Genomic DNA, 16,761 nt, shown 5'->3' on the forward strand with positions numbered 1-16,761 from the left:
TATAAAGACAAGGTGCAAGCAAACTGGGTCGCGGGTTCGGTAATTGTCGCTTAGCAATACAGATGAGAAACCACGATGATGTTAGTTTGGCGTTCATCTCAGAATACGACACCAAGAGAAGTTGCTTGATGCTGACTTTTGCGTTGTGATAGGTTTCCACTGTTCACGTCACAAGGTTATGTTATCAGCAACGACGGAGACATTGATTAGGAAATAGCATTTTCATTCGGTAATTTCTGTAACTTGTTGGACTACCAATATGTAAACTTTCACTCATTTTGGCTGTTCGTATTAATGCCAAAATGTAAACTTTCATATACGCCACAGATTCGTGATAAAGTTTGAACTGGAAAGAAAAACAAACATTTCTGTCATCATTAACATCGCGCGTCTGTTTGAAGTAAAGGTTTAATTATTTCATTCGCCTCTGCTATTAGCTTTATGCTGAGGTAAATAACTCTTTCGTAAACAAATGACGCGGGAAAACATGTAATTTCAAATACAGAGTACCGAACAGACAGCAGTTGATAATTTCGTTAACCTATTCTGTAGTCGAATAGGAATGTGAAGTGAAAAGAGAAAATTGTCCGTCAACATCAGACAGGATTGTAGCAAACTGCTTTTCGCGAGAGGGACAGCTGTCTAACGTTGAAAATGCAGCATGCAATTTCCTGTGGTCAACAGGGGAACAATTCATAATTCTCTTAATTATGTTAAGGCTACAAAGACAGCATCCTCTGTCATCCCTGTCGATTACTATCGAATGTATCAGATAAACACAGATCGTTATTGCCGCTCAAAACGTGATTCCTTTCAGCGCCAGCAGAGGTCTGCAGCAGACGCGCTGCTTGGCAGTGCCATCTGGCGGAGATCTTGGGAACTACGGCTGGCTCCTCACAGCCTGCAGCGCCACTGTGGCAACTGTGTTAACTTCGTACTCAACAAATCGTTTCATTCATAACTTTGGAACTCGCGCCATTTCTGAATGAAGTGAAATCGTACACACCCTAGACAGCTAAAAAAACCATCAATCATAAACGAGAAAAGTTACGCCAGCTATCACAATGACATCTGAACGTAATATTTTAACATGAGAACTAACAATGCATACCCCGCGCTCGACCTGAATGTTAGATGTCTTACACCAGCAGCAAATTGTGAACGTACCCTGTCATCCCCCAATCATGAGTCATGCCTGAAGTCTGAGCCCATTTCGATGAGTTTTAATCGGAAAATTTACAAGACAACTAAATTTGTACTATGGCAGTACAGGGTGTCTATAATTGAAGTTACAGCGTCAGAACGCTGCTGCAGACAGATAACTGCTCAGAATGACGTTAAATTTGGACAACCTATTATTGACGAAAGAGGAAACATCATGGAAAAAGAAAATAATCGCAATACGACGGCTATGGTTTGAGTTGCACATTATACATTCCGTACTGTTCGTTGTGCATGACTGCGCAAGTTCGGCAGTCAACACATGGTCGTAACTCATAGGATGGGAAAATACGTTTTTAACCCTAGGATGCATATACAGGACCTCTGAGGCCCTTGTATTTGTTCATTTTCAAAAAAATTCTGTAATTTTTTGTTTGATTTCAAACTGCTTTCCAGTACTCTTTCACTAACACTGTGACATTCCTCTTATTAAGTCTGAACGAGATACTTTAAGTTTTTTGTGTAATTCAATACGTTTATCCATACACTGTGAATGTATAAGCAGGGCTTCAGAAGCCCTCACACATTTATAAATGTTCTTTAGCCTATATTGACTTCAACATTTCTTTGGGAGCAGTTATTAATTCAACAATACCTGTAGTGGTATTTCCGCCAACAGCAGCAGTAGCTGTAGTAGTAAAAGTATTTGTTATCCTGTGCTCCTCTTGTCAGCCTCATTGTTACTGTAGTTATTTTGTTGCTGCAAGGCCCATATTGTTACGAGTATGACCCGTTTAGTACTGCACAACCTGCTGTTCGAGAGACACGACTTTTGCTATGGCTTCGACAAGCAAAGCAAGAGAGTCAGTACGTGCAAATGCAGCTAATTTTGAGAGTGTTGGGGTTCGATGATTTGAAGAAGATGATTCTTGCGAGGAAGGAAATATTTTTGAAGATGCAAGTAGTGAAGAATCAGCCAATGAACCTGCAGATGTGAATATTGAGGCAGATGACAGTCCTTCCGATAATATTACTTCCTCAGAGTCTGAAAATGAAGAACCACCACAAAAAGGTATAGAAGACCACACATACATTAGTCGGAATGGAACGATTTGGAAGTTTTCGTACGCCTGTCCATAATATGGCACAGAAGGCACCTGGTCCAGCCCGTGGTTTGAAAACATGTAAACCAAAGGATGATTGGGACTACTTCATCTCCAACGAAATACTAGAGGAAATTATCAACTGCACAAATATTGAAGGCAGAAGAATGGCTGCTTTACGTGGTAAAACGTAGAAAAACGATGGTTCAAATGGCTCTGAGCACTATGGGACTTAACATCTATGGTCATCAGTCCCCTAGAACTTAGAACTACTTAAACCTAACTAACCTAAGGACAGCACACAACACCCAGCCATCACGAGGCAGAGAAAATCCCTGACCCCGCCGGGAATCGAACCCGGGAACCCGGGCGTGGGAAGCGAGAACGCTACCGCACGACCACGAGATGCGGGCGTAGAAAAACGTTTTGCTTGCTGAAATGGAGGGTTTTCTTGGTCTTTTACTGCTTTCTGGTGTTCAGAAGAGTTGGGATGTCCCTATTAGAGAATTATTCTTGGATGAAAAGGCAAATCCTACATATAAGGCCACCATGTCAGTAAATAGATTCGAGGATATAAGGAGAATGATTAGATTTGATGACAGGCGTACCCGTGAGGCTCGATCTGCAGATGACAAACTTGCAGCTGTTCGCTATGTATGGGAACTATTTCTTGACAAATGTAAAAATAGAATGATTCCCAACGATTCGCTCACAGTTGACGTACAGCTAGTCCCATTCCGTGGAAGGTGCAGCTTCACCCAGTATATGCCCTCTAAACCAGCCAAGTATGGCATAAAAATATTTTGGTTATGTAATGCTACATCTGCATATGCTTTCGACGGAATTATTTACACGGGAAGGAAGCCCCATGAACCTATTCAGAAAAATCTTGGATTGAATGTGGTGAAAGATCTTGCTAAAAGCATTGAAGGATCATCAAAAAATATTACTGTTTACAACTTCTTTACTAGTGTGCAGCTGGCAGAAGAGATGCTTCAGAAGCAAATTACAGTGGTGGGAACAATCAAACAATATAAACCAGAAATTCCTAATGAGATGAAACCATCTGCCTCAAGAGCGATTCATTCCTCTTTGTTTGCGTTTAGAGGTGACATTACAATGGTGAGTTATGTTCCCAAAAAGAAAAAGTCTGTAGTTCTCATTAGCACAATGCATCACAACAGAAACATTGATAAAACTCATGCAAAAAAGAAACCAGATATAATCAAGTTCTATAACTCTACAAAGGATGGAGTAGATCAAATGGACCAGAAAATTCGTTATTACACTTGCAAGAGACAAACAAGAAGATGGCCATTTGCATTATGGATGAATATGATGGACGTTGCAGCAATGAACAGTGAAATTTTGTTTTCCACTCAACATCTGACATACCATAGTGGAAGAAGTGATAAAAGGCGTTTGTTCCTAAGATATTTAGCAGAGGAAATGATAAGACCACTAATGGAACTTCGTATTCAGATCCCTAATCTTCCAAAGAAAATCGTTGATGCCATGCAAAGATGTGGTGTTCAAAAAGATGTCATATTGCCGAACCAACTACCGGTTTCAGGAAAAAGAAGAAGATGCAATTATTGTCCAAATAACAAACACAGGAAAAGTGCTATGACATGCATTAAGAGTAAAACCAACATTTGTTAGGAACATAGTGGCGTTCTTTGTGCTTCTTGTTTGCCACATGTTGAAAACTAAGAAAAATGCAATTTTATGTGAACAATGAATATTAACTTTTTGTCAAAATATTGCCTATATACATAATATTGTGAATAATCAGTATGTTTTAACTGAAGAAATTGGTTGTAATAAATGTTATGAAATGTAAACTGTAACTTATAAGTGAATTAATAAAATTATTTGTATATGTTGTATGTAAATGGATGTAACTAATAAAAATTCACTCTTAGAGTTTTTTAAAAAATTAATAAAATGTTAATCAGGCCCACCAGATCCTGTTACTATATCTTAGGAATCTTTCAATATGACAATAAATTTGACAGAAATAAATTTAACTCCAAAGAATGATTATATGAAAAGAGGAAAATTTTAAATTAGGGCAGGGCCTTGGAGGCCCTGCATATGCATTCATGGGTGTTTTCGGCACCATGCATCCTAGGGTTGTCTCGAGGCATGAAGTAGCATAAAAAGCAAAATGACATTGGTTTTTAATTGTCCTGGGGCCAAAAACCGCATAAAAAGCAAAAGTACACCGCCTTTTAAATTTCGTGAGACCTGCGTAAGAGATGCTCAATATGCTGTCCTCCGTTTACTGCCACATGTTGAAATCGAGGAACAACATATTCCACGACAGATCGGAGTGTCTCGAGGGTCACGTTCAGTATGCGTTGTGAATGCGTATCTTCAATTCTTCTACGTTCGTAATCGGAGCACAGAACAGCATCTTTCAGACAACCCCACATCCCTAAGTCACATGGATTAAGAGCAGATGATTTGGACGGCCGGACTGAAGAGAAATGACAGCTGATAATTCTAGCATTTCCAAAATTCCTATGCAGAAGCCGCTTCACTGGCTGTGCAATGTGCGTAGGTGCGGTATTTTGCATAAAAATCATTCTACCTCAGAATTCACACTGTTGAAGCATTGGAATGACGTCGGTGCACTACAGACCCACAGCGTTTACCTTTGACAGTACAGGTAAGAGGACCCGCACGTCTTCGAAAAAATGGGGCCCTACGATGAACTACGCCGTCAACCCACACAACACACACTCGTCTTTGCAGAATGAAGTGGTACCAGCTTATGTGCATGCTTATTTTCCATTGCTATATTCTGCAAATCTGCGGACTTACATGTCCCTGGAGAAGTAAATGGGATTCGTCTGTCCACAACAGGTTCCATGCGCCACAGCCAGCCGAAGTGGCCGTGCGGTTAAAGGCGCTGCAGCCTGGAACCGCGGGATCGCTACGGTCGCAGGTTCGAATCCTGCCTCGGGCATGGATGTTTGTGATGTCATTAGGTTAGTTAGGTTTAACTAGTTCTAAGTTCTAGGGGACTAATGACCTCAGCAGGTGAGTCCCATAGTGCTCAGAACCATTAAAGGATCGATGCGTGCAAAACATCCCAGAGCGAACGAACGTTTATCTTGCTGGCAGGTCAACAGAAAGCAACTTCTGAACATTGGTGATTTTGTGTAAATAGCAATGCATTATGTTTCGCAGAATTTTATGAATCGTGCTCCCAGGCGTGTCCAACGCTTGAGCAATTGCACACCACCGGTTGACCCCTCCTGCAATGTTGTGGCCACTTGATGGCAGGCAGACGTCCGATCAACTGCTTTCCTCCCTTTGGCACATTGCACTTCAGACGAACCTCCCTTTTCGAATTTTGCAATCATTTTCTCCAGACCCTCAGCAGACATTAAACCAATGCCTTTTCTCACACCCTTGGGCGTCCAGAACTACTACTGGTGCACCTTTCTTGTAAAATAGCTTTACCACACTGCGTGATCCTTCATGGAGACACACACGCTGGGCGTCTCGCGAATTGAGGAACAGCGTTTGTTAGTGTGCGTATTCTGACGCTTACAACACCCTCTACTGGTCAAATTTTCGTATCTTTTTTTTTTTTTTTTGGTTCCATGGGTTCCCCCCCCCCCCCCCCCCCCCCCCCAGCGTCAGTAATATGTGGTTCTTTCTACAGCGTTTTCAAACAAACTAACTATGGACACGATATATTTGATACTGAAGTCAATGGTGGATAGAGGCCATGCATATACTGGGTGATCAAAAAGTCAGTATAGCTTTGAAAACTGAGTATATCACGGAATAATGTAGATAGAGAGGTACAATTTCACACACAAGCTTGGAATGACATGGGATTTTATTAGAACCAAAAAAATACAAAAATGTCCGACAGATGGCGTTTCATCTGATCAGAATAGTAAAAATTAGCATAACAAAGTAAGACAAAGCAAAGATGATGCTCTTTACAGGAAATGCTCAATATGTCCACCATCGTTCCTCAACAATAGCTGTAGTCGAGGAATAATGTTGTGAACAGCACTGTAAAGCATGTCCAGAGTTATGGTGAGGCATTCGCGTCGAATGTAGTCTTTCAGCATCCCTAGAGATGTCGGTCGATCACGATACACTTGCGACTTCATGTAACCCCAAAGCCAATAATCGCACGGACTGAAGTCTGGGGACCTGGGAGGCCAAGCATGACGAAAGTGGCGGCTGAGCACACGATCATCACCAAACGACGCGCGCAAGAGATCCTTCACGCGTCTAGCAATATGGTTTTTTTTCTTTTTTTTTGTTCTAATAAAACCCCATGTCATTCCAAGCATGTGTGTCAGTTTTGACCTCTCGATCTACATTATTCCGTGGTTTATTAAGTTTTCAAATTTACACTGACTTTTTGATCACCCGGTACTTTCATCAGCGCCCATGTTAATTAGTAACCTTCACTTTAAATCAGACAGGTATCCCATCAGGTTGAGTTACGTTTCCTCTGTGGGGTGATTATAGTTGATTAGGGTATGATTCCACCACCAGTATACGATTTCTACCGGCCAGAAGTATTCACATTTCCTCCAGATGCTTGTTTGTTTGGTAACTGTGGACAAACTGTTCTACAGGTTACGGTCAGTTTCCGAAGAAGTCAGATACACTTCCTTATGCGGTGCTCCACATGCAGTGCGAACCTCAGCGGGAATGAGCTGGTGATGAGAAGTGGGTTTATGGCTGCCGGCAGTTGCAATGGGGCGCCCTAGGCAGCGGACCACGACCGTCAGAAGATACTGTAACGGTAACGCTGGACAGCACGCGAGACTGAAGTTGCCGCACCTGCCCTATTTAGAAGGACCTGCAACCCACGAAAGAATCCCTAACCGTTAGTGACAATTAATGAAGGTGCTTCCTGCGGGATCTCCAGTTTCTGTATGGTTTTATTTTTATTTATTACTAGCTGAGTACTCGGTGTTGGTCGAGTATGTATTTATTCCGAACTTTTATTAGTCTATCTCCTCCTTGTCTCTCTTTGTCTGTCCATATCCTCCTCCTCCCCCCCCCCCTCCTCTCACGAACTTATCATCCCCATCCCAACACGAAAATGCAGGTTCTTACATCACAGTATTTCTTTCCAGACAATGTTCCAAATTTGGTTCCACAGGTTTAGGAGGAGCTTTTTACTCGTAGCTTTGACCGTGTACCCAAATGTCACACACATTTAATATAGATCACAGACATTTCATCTCCATCCAAACCGAAATTCGTACAACAATTTCGTCTTCACGCAGCTCAAGGTATATGACCTCATAACTCCTGAACTATCTGCTGTAGAAAGATATAATTTTGCAAATACATCCAGTATTAGATGTGGATACTGTCCGCAAATTTTGTTGCGGATAGAATTGGTAGTGATGGTAGCAATGGCAGTAACGAAGTAATAAACTGAAACATCATGCGTGATGTGGGAATTTTTCAGGCATCTCACTGTTTATTACTATGATAAAATTTTCCTAGTACAAGTAGTGGTATCTATGAATGCCGCCTGCAGATTATGTCGCGAAAACTGTTAGTAATAAATGAAAACGGCGTGACTGACGTGGCAATTCCACTACATAAAAAATGGTTCAAATGGCTCTAAGCACTATGTGACCTAACATCTGAGGTCATCAGTCCCCTAGACTTAGAACTACTTAAACCTAACTAACCTAAGGACATCACACACATCCATGCCCGAGCCAGGATTCGAACCTGCGACTGCAGCAGCGCGGTTCCGGACTGAAACGCCTACAACCGCTCGACCACAGCTGCCGGCTCCACTGCTTAAACAGCGAGAAAGTAGTAAGCGATAACCTTTTTCCTGTTCATTTTTTCGGGAAGGTTGCCAGAGAGAAAAAGTTTCGTAATTACGGGTGAAGTTTGTTACTAGTCACGAAATGCTCTCACTGTCAAACACTGGAGGACTGCACCTCCTAATATCGTGACAGACCTCCTTTTATTCGGCGTACTGTGGCAACTACACGTGTCTACATGCTGCCCCTATAGCCGTCCACAATTGCGAAAGTGTCGCCTGTGCACGATGTTGTAACGAATTGACCTCTCGATTATGTCCCATAAACGTCCACTGGGGTTCATGTGGGGCGACCCATGAGGGCGAACCATTTCCTCGAATTGTCCAGAGTGTTCTTCAAACCAACTGCTAACAACCGTGGCTCGGTGACACAGCATCATTGTTTGGGAACATGAAGTCCGTGAATGGCTGAAAATTGGACCCAGTAGCCAAAAGTAACCATTTCCACTCAGTGGATGGAAAGATGGAGAGGGTTTTAAGGGCGCATGACGACAAGGTCTTCAGCGCCCGCTCAGTAACAGATTCAGATGGGTGTCAAGAAAAGACTCAAAACAATAAGATAAAACAGAACATAAGACACAGGAAACTAGCTTGTAAAAATATGTGCCTACCTACACCAAAGCGTGGGACGAAGCATGCCGCCAGCACTAAAACATGGACAACCCAGGAAGAAAGTGGTAGAGGGAGGTAAAACAATATAGCAGATGGTAGTGGCTGGCTGACCGCAAGGAAAAAGGGAGGAGCCAGTCACTTTGCAATACACTAAAACCTCCCGCCTGAAAGTTTAGGCCAGAGTACAGACACATCACAAAACTTTAAAACCCTAGACACACACGTCTCATCATTCGCTAAAACACAGGGCAGATCCCCATCAACTTGTGCTTCTGCCCTTGCATCACAGTATAAAATGCAGTCTGTTAAAATGTGCCGGACAGAGATGTGCACACCACAAGCATCACAAATAGGGGGATCCTCCTGCCGTAATAGAAAGCTATGTGTGAGAGGTCAGTGCCCAATCCGAAGACGCGTGAGGGTCACTTCTTCCCGCGTGAGCACCCTGCAGGAGGTACGCCACGGCCGAGATGCTGACTTCGCCAACCGCAGTTTATTGGCCGTCACCGCCAGCCTTTCTTCCTCCCACAACTCCATGCACTTCTTGGGGAGTGCATAAATGACAGACTGCAAAGGAATAGTACACTGGACCACATCCTGCTCTCTGCAGGCCTCCTTGGCAGCCCGATCGGCCTGTTCATTGCCCCATATCCCTACATGACCAGGTACCCAGCAGAAGGATCGGTTCAGTTGGACCAGAGGACTCAGTCCATTCCATGTAAAGACAGCCCATATCATTATGGAGCCACCTCCAGCCTGCACAGTGTCTTGTTCACGGCTTGGGTCAGTGGCTTCGTGGGGTCTGCGCCACAATGGAACCCTACAACTGAAATCGGGACTAATCTGACCAGGCTAGGGTTTCACAGTCGTCTAGGGTCCAATCGATATTGTCACGAGCCAAGGGGAGACGCTACAAGCGATGTCGTGCTGTTAGCGATGGCACTCGCGTCTGCTGCCATACCCCCTGACACGAAATTTCACGGTACTATCCCAACGGACACGTTCATCGAACGTTCAACGTTCATTTCTGCGGTTATTTCACCACTGTTGCTTGTCTTTAGCAATGACAGCCTTACGCAAAGGCCGCTGCTTTCGGTCGTTAAATGAATGCCGTCGGCCACTGCGTTGTCCAAGGTGAGAGGTAATACCTGAAATTTAGTATTATCGGAACGCTCTAGATACTGCGCATTACGGAATATTGAGTTCCTTAACAATTTCCTAAATGGAATGTCTCACATGTCTAGCTCCAAGTATCAGTAAGGATTCAAAAACTGTTAATTTCCGCCGTGCAGCCACAATCAAACATTTACACATTAATGACATGAATACAAATGACAGCTGCGCCAATGCACTGCCATGTGTGCGAGATACTACCGCCATCTGTATATGTGCATATCGCTATCCCATGAATTTTTGTCACTTCATTACGTATTCTATCTATTCGCGCGTCGTATGCTACGCTACTTTTTCACTTCCACCCCCATAGTTCTGATACGTAGCGAGTATTTCGAGACAGTAAGTAATGTCTGTACCGAGTTTGGTTGGAATCGGTTCAGTTGTTTACGAATTGTGGAACATACACACATACATACATACATAAATTTTTATGCTATGTATGTATTTGCATGTATTTCACGTGGCATAATTAAGGCCATCATACTCTTTGTTACTTCTCGTCAAACATCAATAGTGAATCTAATAATCAGTACGCACAGTATGGTATACTAATGATAACCATCGCCATCACCTGCCGAATTCATGACCACGTGAAATAGCTGACTTATAATATCACGTTCTTTTCCTTTTTTGGCTCCTGAATACTTCATTCTTTCTGACTGTGGTTTTCCAATGTTTTCTGTTCATGCCCTCATGTCCCGTTTTGTATTTTTTCTGGAAATTCTTGATCTTTTGTTGAAATTCCTTGGATGTCTCATTTCTACGTCTTTGTCTTATTTACAACTTCTACAGATCTCTCTTAACTTCGTCAAGTGAAGTGGCGCAGTTGTTAGCCCACTGGGCTCGCATTCGAGGTTACGGCGGCACAAAACCGCGTCTAGCCATCCCGAAACAGGTTTATCGTGATTTCCGTAAATCGCTTCAGGCAAATTCCGGGATGGTTCTTTTGACAGGGAGCCGCTGACTTCCTTTCATATTCTTTTCCGATCCTCCCCGTTTGGTCTCCACTTCCAGATAAACCAACCAACCAATCTTAACTTCACTGAACTCTGACAATCGTCGGGACTTCTTTGGAGGCAATCCGGTCAGGCTGAACGCCTTAGACACACTGGCCAGAGAGTGCAGCGAGGTGGAGGTTCCCTGCTGTTTTGGTGTCGCATTATGTGGGGCCGACGTACGCCGCTGGTGGTCACGGAAGGCGCCGTAATAGCTGTTCGGTACGTGAATGCCATCCTCCGACCGATAGTGCAACCGTATCAGCAGCATATTCGCGAGGCATTCGTCTTCATGGACGACAATTCGCGCCACCATCGTGCACATCTTAGGAATGACTTCCATCGGATAACGACGTCGCTCGACTAGAGTGGCCGGAATGTTCTCCAGATATGAACCCTATCGAACATGCCCGGGATAGATAGAAAAGGGCTGTTTATGGACGACGTGACTCACTAACCACACTGAGGGATCTACGCCGATTCGCCATTGCGGAGTGGGACAATCTGGACCAACAGTGCCTTGATGAACTTGTGGCTAGTATGCCACGACGAATACAGGCATGTATCAATGCAAGACGATGTGCTACTGGGCATTAGGGGTACCGGTGTGTACGTACAGCTATCTGGACCACCACCTCTGAAGTTTTCGCTGTATGGTCGTACAACATGCAATGTGTGGTTTTCATGAGCTATAAAAAGGGCGGATGTTTATGCTGATGTCTATTCCATTTTTCTGTACAGGTTCCGGAACTCTCGGAACTGAGGTAATGTAAAACTTGTTTTGATTTATGTATAATACGTTATCTACATCTTCATCTACCTGACTACTCTGCAATTCACATTTAAGTGCTTGGCAGAGGGTTGATCGAACCACAATCACACTACCTCTCTACCATTCCACTCACGAACAGCGCGCGGGAAAAACGAACACCTAAACCTTTCTGTTCGAGACATGATAGTATTGCTCATATCTCTCTGCAAGATTATAGCGTCTGTGATTCCAACATACATCGCACAGTGTCATATAGTTATTTCACTAATAAAATTGTTCATAAAATGGTTCAAATGGCCACTGCGGCCGGCTGCTCAATTGGAGACAGATTTGGTGATCGAGCAGGTCAAAGCAACAGGTCAACACTCTGTTGTAGAATATAGTGGAATGCCGGCCGGTGTGGCCATGCGGTTCTAGGCGCTTCAGTCTGGAACCGCGTGACAGCTGCGGTCGCAAGTTCGAATCCTGCCTCGGGCATGGGTGTGTGTGATGTCCTTAGGTTGGTTAGGTTTAAGTAGTTCTAAGTTCTAGGGGACTGATGACTACAGATGTTAAGTCCCATAGTGCTCAGAGTCATTTGAACCAAGCCAATATAGTGGAATGCACGCTACAGGGCACTTGGCTCGGAGCTGCCCATGAAGCAATAGATTTGCAGCAGTTCGTTGTGTCGATGCAGTATGAAGCGCCAGAGCTATACTCTGAATACGGTCTTCCCTCTCGGTAGTGCCACGTTGAAGTCCAGAGCCCGGTCTTCCCGCGACTACCACTGCCAGCAATCGTATACAGTGATTATATTCCTGCCACGTCTTTCAGCAATATCCCAGAAGGAACATCCAGCTTCTCGTAGCCCAATTACACAACCTCGTTCAAATTCTGTTTGGTCTTGATAATGGTGTCTTTGTCGCATTAAAGACATTCTTGACCAACGTCAACTCACCATCTCCAGTCTCAAGTATAACGTTCACGACCGTTAGAGCATGTATTTAAAGCAAGCCTGATATGTATCTTCACAGTGGCGCTACTAGCGGCATTCTTTTGCAGCCGGCATCGAAATTTGAAAAGACATCATCATACAGATGTAGAAACATGACTACCAACTTCCGTTTATGTTGCACGACTCCTCCTTGTTGTGAGATTTTTTCCGTCAGTGTATATAACTCTCTAATAGTATTTTGAAATAACCGATAGTTTAACGACACTGCCAGATTTGCAACTGATAAATCATCACAAGCGACAAAACAATTAAAAAGATCGCCAAATCGGTAACTGAACATGGCGCGTCTCAGAGTTGTGACCGCACCTTCATGTATGCATTGGTTCAGGACACAGTTCCGTAACACAGCGACCATATGAAATGTAATGTTAAGTTCCGATGCATTTACTGGGACATGGTGATGCAATATGGCTTAACTGTAATGAAATATCTTCTGATAATGCGCTAAGCAGAGCGCTTCGCTATTTCATTGTGGCAAATACTGGATAAACGAGAACTGCATTCAAAATTAATAAACCGAGTATTACGTTACACATTTAAGCTGAGTCATTGAAAGAAAGGATAACCATGGAATTGCTCGAAGCTTCACATTTCACTTTAATGCAAATACCGTAAAGCTAGTGATGATTAATTTCTGTATGTCAGCCGCAAACAGGAATTGGGTTAGTTACACGCAAAACAGGAATGGCTGAATTCCACAGTATGTTATTAGTACAAACTTTTGACCCTAAGAGAGGGTTAATTTAACATAAGCCTATTACACAAAGTTAGCTAGTTCCCAGGGGATGTATAGTGTCAGGAATTTCTTTACTTATGATGCTGTAATACTTAAATGCCAAATTGCTCGCAAAATTGTCCCTACGTCGACAGTTCTAAACCAAATAGATAAGAATACTAAGTCAGCGACGCAATTTTAGTCCACATCGTTTATCTCTGGCTTATTTCAGTATGAAATAAATATTTCTTTCTTTGTTCTGTCCATTCGTAAATATTTTACTATGAAGTATTTCTTTCGATAATAATGATCTATTGTGGTAAAATATTCTTTTTTAATTATTTTATTTTGTATAAAATTGTGCTCAGATAATATCCTCAAAACAGACGTAATGCTTAGTTATTGGCTCTCTGAACTTTCTTTCGTTCCATTAACCAGTGAAAAACCAATATCATCTTTCGATTTAAATTACTCTCACGAACTTATGATAGATTCGTTTCTTTCAATGTATCTCAATAGTGTTCCTTTTCTGGACTCAAGATACTTTTGGGGAAACTTAGTTTCAAATAAGATACGGACATTTTTATTTCATTTGCCACACCAAAGCATTATTGTGAACTTTCCTAGTACATACGAAGTCGACGGCAGCGGGCGGATGCAAGCAAATCTGTATCCCCCAGTATAGCGATTTTAAAATCACAAAATAAAAATCCGACAAGAAACTTATGTGCCCTACATTGTGTTTCTCTATGAAATTTAGCCCACGTTTACCTCCTACTCTATAAAAAGTCTGCGTATTACGAAAACTATGTACCCACAAACTGTCATCCAATTTAGACTCTTATCCTAATCTTTGACTAAAGGGAATTTAATTTGAACCGAACTGTAACTGGTATGAATACAACTTGTCTTTACATTAAATGCGCAACTGAAGTGAAACAATTTTCTAGCCCTAATCAAAATTTCCACTTACCTCGCGTGTTGAGAACATTGTTGCAGATTTCTCGAAAACACTGAAGCAAACAGCAAGCAGGCAGCGGCTATGTTAGGTTTCTATATTTACATGAAATTTCCATACAGTATTCAAACTGTTGGAAATCACATGGTGCAGTGTGGTAATGCGTAATGGTGAAGTTTCCTATGAAATGGCAATCCAAGAGAACGATTTTATTATGAAGTATGTATTCAAAAAGACAGAGTAAAAGTTCGCGTGATGTTCACACGTAATATTGGTCTGAACAGTACTATGCTTAACAAAGTGAAAAATGATTTAAAAAGGGTACAGTGTTAACAGGGAATTGCTATGAAAACCAAAAGGTTAATCAGCTGATTTGTTAGTGCATGACTTTGGGAAATGGTGTGGTCTTTCTCTCAGCTCTGAGCGAGTGAACGAAGTTAACTAGCTGACAATCATTCCGACAAACTAGCTGCTCAGTGTTGCAATCTTACCTCAAACTTATTCTCTTCAAAAATAGCATTATTCGAAATCTGTATTCCTTTCGCCTTTCAGTATTCACATCATATTCATCCTTTCTGTCCTTTACAATAAATCCTTCTTTAACAGATAGAATCAGAAGTCAACATAGCACTGCTGACTACGTCCTTCACCACCGTACTTCAACTGAGAATGTATTAGACTGCGCAGACAAAGACTGTGCCACAACAAGACCAAAGATTGTCTAAGAGTGACATAAATTGCTCTCTCTCTCTCTCTATCTCTCTCTCTCTCTCTCTCTCTCTCTCTCTCTCTCTCTATCTCTCTCTCGTGCAAATCGATAACTTAAAAAATCAAAATGACGTGCCCCCTTACAGTATGTGTTCAATGATCGTGACGGCCGGTCGTTGAAGAGGAAAAGGCGAAAAATACGCAGACGACAGCTGCAGAAGTCACTGCAGAACTGAACGTCGCACTAGTGAACTCTGTCTGCACCAAAACAACACGAATGGAGCTCCATAAGCAGGGAATTATGAGACGAGCATGTATTCCAACACTACCATCACTGATACAAATGCCCATAACAGAAATACGTGGTGCTGAAGCAATAAAAACTGAGCTGTGGAGCAATGACACGATGTCGTTTGGTCGGACGAGTCTTTTTTATCTCCGTTTGGAACTTCTCGCCGAGTTTTCATCCCAAGAGTTCGGTGATGACGGGGGCGGCCATATCGTGGTATTCCATGGGGCCCCATGGTTACTCTAAAAGGCCGCATTACTGCCAAACATCAAGTGATCATTTTGGTTCATCAGGTCCATCCTATGGTACATTGTTTGTTCCCCGATGCTGATGCTGTGTTCCAAGATGGCAGAGTCCATGTTCACACATTCATACAGCTTGCATCGTCCACGATTGGTTTTCGGAGCACGTTGATGAATCGTCGCATGTCCCTTAGCCACCACAGTCGCCAGATCTCAATATTGTTGACCTTGTGGTCCACTTTGGAAAATAGGGTACGCGGTCGCTATCTATCTCCATCATCGTTACGTGAACTTGCCACTATTTTGCAAGAGGATTTATACAGTATTTCCGTGGAAACCATTCAGGCCCTGTGTTTATCCACGCTGAGACGACTGGAAGCTGTCATGAATGCCAACGGTTTTCCTGCAGCGTACTAAGCTTGGTGAAGTGTTTTTCGTGTTTCCGTTTTTTGTCCCTCCCCTATATTTTCTAGTAATGTTATTTCGTTACGAGGAAACTGCAAAAAGTTACGCACGTCGTCACGTTCTAAGACCTCTTTGTTCAACAACAGGGGCGCATTATCGGAATAGAGTACATGTTCTGTTGTGGTACGGCTAACAGGCGCATTAAAATGACGCAGCAACTGGAAACGAACTCGGAAGGTGAAATACGCGGAACAGTGTGATTCTTGTGCGCAAAATGACTAAATTGCTTACAGATTCACCGTGGAATTATGGCGGATATTGATCAAATGCAGTGTCACATCCAGTCGTAATGGAAAGTTGTCAGTAATTTGACAAAGGCCGCACAGACGTCAATGACTCTGATCACGAAGGAAGATCATCGACATCGACCACAAACGTCAATTTAAACTTACGGAGGATCTGATTCGTAGCAAACGCATACTTCTCGACGACGGCGACGACGACGACGGCGACGACGACGACGACGACGACATTAGCACAGACGTGGCTCCTTGACCAGGAAGCGGCCTTGTATCGTCGAGGAATTGAACGACTGGTAGAAAGTTGGGACAGCTTTGTACATTCAATTGGTGGTTAAATTGAAAAATAGCGTCATGTACCAATATCACTTTGAAGTGTAGTGTAGGAGTCTGTAACAGTTATTTGGCTTGCCATAATAATGTGAACTTGCTTCTATGAAGTCTCCTCGTAATTTCATAAAGGTTATTTTTCACACTCTCCTACCCTCGAAAC

Source organism: Schistocerca americana, chromosome 7 (genome assembly GCF_021461395.2).
Source record: "Schistocerca americana isolate TAMUIC-IGC-003095 chromosome 7, iqSchAmer2.1, whole genome shotgun sequence".
Lineage (NCBI taxonomy): Eukaryota > Metazoa > Arthropoda > Insecta > Orthoptera > Acrididae > Schistocerca > Schistocerca americana.